Source organism: Arachis hypogaea, chromosome 8, assembly GCF_003086295.3.
Source record: "Arachis hypogaea cultivar Tifrunner chromosome 8, arahy.Tifrunner.gnm2.J5K5, whole genome shotgun sequence".
In the NCBI taxonomy this organism is placed as follows: domain Eukaryota; kingdom Viridiplantae; phylum Streptophyta; class Magnoliopsida; order Fabales; family Fabaceae; genus Arachis; species Arachis hypogaea.
The window spans coordinates 7,908,860-7,915,609 of NC_092043.1; positions in this window are offsets into that span (position 1 = coordinate 7,908,860).

The window sequence follows — 6,750 nt, forward strand, 5'->3', positions numbered from 1 at the left end:
AAAATGACATATGCTTTTTGAGTGTCCCAACAACCATGTGTTATGTATGTGTATGTGTGAAGGTGCAACTGTGAATCAAAGCACGCTTTTTAGTGTTGTGTGCTTTATTGGCAGAGCATCTATTTCCTGCTGGTTCCTATCTACCATTACCAAAGTGAGAAGTCACACTTGTCTATCATCTTTCAATGCCACCTTTCTTTGAAACAAAGAATCAATGTCCCTTCAAGTGTAACTTTGGCTTGGTGACAATGTATATTTTCGACATAATATCTAAAAATTTATAATGTTAATAAAAATAATATTAAAAAATATGGATGACAGAATAAATTCTTAAAATATTAAAAATGTGATAAAATAACTAAATATTATATATATTCTCAAGAAGGATTTTATATATCAGATTTTGATACATTTTTTTTCAAATATTCTTAGAAAATTGAAACCTTTTCAAATTTAAAATTTAGTATTTTAGTTTAAGATTTTTTTTGGTTTTTTTGTCAATGACAAATTTAAAGAATAATAATAAAAAAATATATATCTAGAAACCTAATTTGTTTTAATTTTTATATATACTTTCTAAATAATTATCTTGTTTCTACAAAAAAAAATCATACCTAATATACAAATCATTTGTTAAATAAAAAAACTATTTGTCACTTATAAATACATTAAGAAATTATTTAGTTCATTATCACCCAACACAATTGAGAAACGTTATAATATATTTCTATTTTATGAGAATATTTCATTTTCAACCTCAACAAGGAATAATTAAATTTTATCAAATCATGGGAATACTATATTATCTATTTCCATGAGAATAACTAATACCTATAAATATTTGTTAAAAAAAATGGCATAAAATAAAACATAGTAGCATATCATTTTCAAGTGACTATGTCTAAGACTCAGTCTAATATTTGTTTTCAATTTTAATTTATATCAAGTCTCAAAAATCTAAATTATTTGCCAACCCAAAAAAACATTCTGTAAAAATGTTATGAATGATTCTTTGATTGAGCATGTGAGTTACCTTACCTATCATATGGAAGTGCAGATAGATAGACCTCTTATCAAAATATCATATGTCACATAACTACTTATGTGTCTATTCCCCTATTGAATCTTCCACAGTAAAGTAGGAAATGAGTGTTATGGCCCAACGTAAAAGTAGGTGCGCTTATAAACATTTCAATATCATGACCACGCCCCACCCCCAAAAAAAAAAAATCAATATCAATACCAAACAAAAAGTAATAAATAAACACTTCAATATGTGGCTGATTTTTTTATATGGAAGAGATATTGGTGTTTTTTTGGGAAATGAGATTATTTGGTGTAATTACAGATAGGTGGATTTTGTAGATAAAAAATCAACACGTGGGGGCGTGGTGCAACACGTGGGGGCGTGGTAGACACGTGGCAGTATTCTGGCCAACACGTGGGGTGCGTGGTGGACACGTGGCAGCGTATTGTGCAACACGTGGGGGGCATGTTGGACGAGTTCCACAATACTGTAATACACTTCAAATATCAATATTCAACCAAAACACCATCTCCCTTTCCATATTAAAATAATTTCTGTCAATATGTTGCTCCCTCATTATTATTATTATTATTATAAAAGTGTTTTACATAAAGTCATAAACATTCAATCATATATTACTATAGTAAAATAACTCATTTTCAAATTAATTATTCAAAAGCCATTTAAATATATTATTCAGATTGAATGATTATATAAGATTCTTTATACTCACAATATAAAAAAAAATTATTATTATTATTATTATTAGAAACAAATTAAAGTTCGTTTTGACTAATCAACCGCTACGGACAACAAAGAATATAACAATTTAAAGGTGTACTATTTATTTGTCAACCAGGTTGGTAAAATAGTTCACCCGTGATAATTATGATCGATCTTGAATTTTACCTCATATATTTTCATTATTTTGATATTATTATGTCAATGAGACTATAAGTAATTTTTTTGCTTGATTTGGATTTCTTTTTAACCTTTGATTAAATTGAGTATGGCAACGTTGTTAAAAAAAATGAATGTTATAAAAAACTATAGGTATAATTTACAGAAAAAAAGCTCTCATAACATATATATTATTTTATTATTTTTATTATTATTCTTCGATCTCTTTATCAACATATAGGAGAATGATCTAGAAAGAAAAAACAATTAAATCATTTAAATTTTTTTAATAAATAAACATTTCTTAACAAAATAAAATCTCTAAATTGGAATACTATTTTCAAACTGAAATAATATATATTACAAAATTTTATTTTTACTATATATACTGAATTAATTAGTTTTTTTTCTGTCACAATAATAATCTTAATTTCAAGTTCCTACAAAGCTAGTTGAAAAGTTTCTCAGCTAACGAATGCTAGTAAATTTGGTCAACATATTTCGAAGCACAAGCATGCACTGAGATAAACAACCTACCAACCAAATAACCCAGAATAAATAAATAAATAAATAAATAATAACCACCACCTACCACTTCATTTAAGTTGTAGGCATGTATGATATATACATGCTTCCAATGTTTGCAATTTGCAAAGTGTATTTTCTTTTTCTTTTTTCTTTTTCTTTTATAATAGTAAATCAAAGACAACATATTGAATTTAGGATCTCATATGTTTAAGTAAGATATTATGTTTGTTAATTAAATAATTACAGAATATAGTCCAATTGAAAGCTTTTCCAAATGACCTCTGAACAAGAAACAAAGAATCTTAAAAAAATATATTATAATTTAGTCTTCTATTAATTTTTTGAGTTATTGGTTAGTTTATTAGATTCTATTATATATTTTTAACTTTTTTTTCTTTGGTTTTCTTTTATTAAATGTAGTCACTAATCACGTTCATTTGTCGTCTATTACTTTTTTTTGATAAAATATAGTTATGAGAATGCAAAAAATATTTTTATTATAATTATATAAAATCAATATTTAATATATTATCAACTAATAAAAATAAAGTGTCAATTTTTCATAAATTTATTTTTTCACCAAAATAAAAGCACTATTCTCTCTTCTAAATTTATTTTAAAAAAATATCTTTATTATAATTATATTACAATATTACAATTATATTACAAATAACATTTAATGAATAATGCATAATTATAGTAATTTAGAAAAATAAAATAAAGTTCAGTAATTTATGTTTTGACTGTACACGTATGTAGAATAACTTTTAAGAGATGATTGTAAAACTGTATACTAACATTGATATAATATTATTTCAGGTATATATTTTGCAGGTATCAAAGAAAAGTGTTGAGTTATTTTTAAGTGGGTTTAAATTATTTATTGTTTATTAAAGAATTTTATATATTAGAATTCTCTAATAATTTATTATTTATTTTGAGTTGATTTTGATATGTTCTTACTTGACAATAAAACAATATATAAAAATTTATTTATGGGTCTAAGTATTACTACGTTATTTATTGTCACATTGAGTATATATGTTTGATTTATTGAAAAAAATAAATTACTAAAACTAATTAATAACTATTTTAGAGTTAATATATTTAATACTAAATTAAGAAAAAAACAAACAATACATAATATGTTACATTTTATTAATCAAATTATTATAATTTAAATTAATCTTAACAAAAAATTTAAAATTATAATTTCAATCTTATCACGTGTATGGCATGAGTTATCACACTTATAAATTTGTAATGTATATTTTTGGAACATTTAACTATTAAATTGCAACGAATCATTATTACCAGAAAAAAATTGGCTTGACAGTTGACGCAAACAATATTAGGATCCTTTTTAATTTAAAAAAATGTGTTAGTACTTAGTACCTTTTTAGTAAATTATAAACTAAAATAAATTCATCAGGACATGATTTGTTGTCAAGGAATCAAAATCTCTGCTTTTGAGCTTTAAAGAATCTTGGGATAACATAGAGCCTTCCCCAGCACCCCTCACTTATATTTGCATGCTAATAATATATATATATATATATATATATATATATATATATATATATATATATATATATATATATATATATATATATAGATAGACTTATATTTTAAAAAATGAATACATTTAATTTTGCTGCATATTTTGGTTTCATTTATAACCGTATTATTTTCATGCAATATTAATTAACCATAACATAAAATACAATATACTACATCTATATATCCTGATCCATCTAATCTTATTCCAAAAATAATTTGTTTCATGATAATAAGAGTTGAATTATAAATTAATTATTTTTAGTTTGTTTCAGGTAATCTTTAATAATTATTTTTAATCTTAAATTTAAATTTTAAAAATATAAATCTTAAATCCTAATTTTAGATCCTAATAAACTCTCCAGAAAACGAGAGTTAAAATAAAAATTTTATAAATTAAAAAATATTAACTAATATATTTTATTAATCAAAAATTAATTTTCTATAATTATTTTTTATTGTGATTTAATCAATCAAATTACAAAATTAATTATTTTTAATTAATATCAACCAATTTTTTTAGCACCATAACTTTACCATTTACTTAGTCGTTGCTCACTACTACTACCAACTACAATTGCATCACTATTGTTGGTCGGCTATATTAAACTTTAAATCATAAATTTTATACCGTAAATTCTAAATCTTCTAGGATACGAGGAGTGAAGGATTAAAAAATAATTTTATAATAAAAAAATTGTCTATTAATTAAAAATTAATTTCCTATACTTATTAATATTAATTTAAATATAAAATAAAATTAAAAATTAATCACCTAATATTTATCTTTATTCTAATATAAGTTTCTGCATTATCTTTTCTCGTTGTCAACATTATCCTATGCTCTGTCTGGTTTTACGATGGAGGCTTAGCTTTTCTATCTCTATAATATATACTGCTTTGTATGTGTAACACCTATATATTAAGACAAAATTATATTCATGAATTATTATTAGAAAATTTCTTAAAATACGTGAAGCAATACGAAGCAAATTAAATTTTAAATCAGATCAAAGTAATTTATGTAATTCAATATATATGTTTGCATGTGTCTTTTGGAGTTGGGGAAAGAGTACAAAATGAAGGTCATAAGATAAGTTAGCTCCTCAACTTATCAAACAGACAAATGTATTAATAACAATATTTTCATACAAAAGAAATTTGAAAATTCGTGTCTCCAATTCAGTGAGCCCCATATATGCAGTAATAAGAATAAGAATAAAAATTAAAAACTACATAATAGCAGATACATCATAATTAGTAATATACATAATATTTAAATATTAAATAATATTGTTTTAATAATATAAATAAAAGCATGATTAGATAATAAGTTTTGGAATTAAAATGGCAATTGTTGCCAGCCAATGGTGGTGAATATATTTAAATAAAAATATATATCATCACTAATCACTATACATCACTCTCACCTAGAAAGGTGAAGCTCCATATATTAACATGGTCGATTACTTCAATGTCACTGCTATGTCATCCATGGATTCTAGCATTTATCAACAACTCAAAACAATTGGCAACTTTAACATTATTCAACTTTTATTATATGGTATTATAATAAAATAATACTCAACGAAAACACATAGATGAATGCAACTGCTTCGAGAGGCCGCATAATATGATGCCTCATGTGTATGTTATTTGATTAACCCTCTTCCTTTAATTTATTTTATTTCATTTTATTTTATGTTTCATTGAATTGGAAGTTTTTAATTAATAGTAAACAATTATGCATAATTGAAAAAAAAACTATGCATGAAGTGACGACCGACACAAATATGGGGCTTTACTTAATATTTCTCTTTTGTAGAAAATAACCTTGTTCTATTTTTAATGTTGTTTCTTCTCATAGAGCTTTTGACCTAACCATAAAACCAGCCAACCAGCTGCGGTATCATGGGTTTAATTTTTGCTAGGTTTAGTTAACAACTATATTTTTTAGGTTTAATTATTTTATTAGTCTGTGTAGTTTCACTAAATTTACAATTACGTTTTTATATATTTTTTTAATTAAATATATATACTATTTTTAACTTTATAATTAGATTATTTTTAGTGTACAAAACGATAGAGTTAACTTAATATTTTCTGCAAATTAAAAGTATTCACAATTAAAAACTTAATTAGATCTTTGACTACATATATTTTTTTGAAAAAATATTACGTTAATTTTAATAATTTTGACATAAAAAAGATCCAATTACAAAATTAAAAATAACGTAAGAATACAATTGAAAAGAAAAATAGTTTAAAGACCTAATAATAAATTTGGTGAAATTATAAAAATTAACAAAATAATTAAATCTATTTTTTAAAAATATATGTTAGAGTTATTATTAGTAACATTTTTAAAATTTTTATTTTTTATAAAAATATTAAAATTAAAATTAAGTGGTACTAATTCAATTTTAAAGATTAGTTCAAAAAGTGAGTATTATTTCATATTTATAAATTATTTTGAGATTATATTTTTAAAAGATGTGAAGTTTATATATACATTATTTTCATATTCAAAAATAATTGTCGAATATTTATATGTAAGTGATTTGCTAATAATATTGAATTAGATAAGGTGTTATATATTATTATATTATAAAGTTACTTTTTTTCTGAAAATCTAAATTTAAAGAAGAATAAGGTGGATGGATATATTTTTAATAAAAAATATTATTGATAACCTTAACATATAATAAAACCCATATTTGTTTTCTTTTTCTATCAAT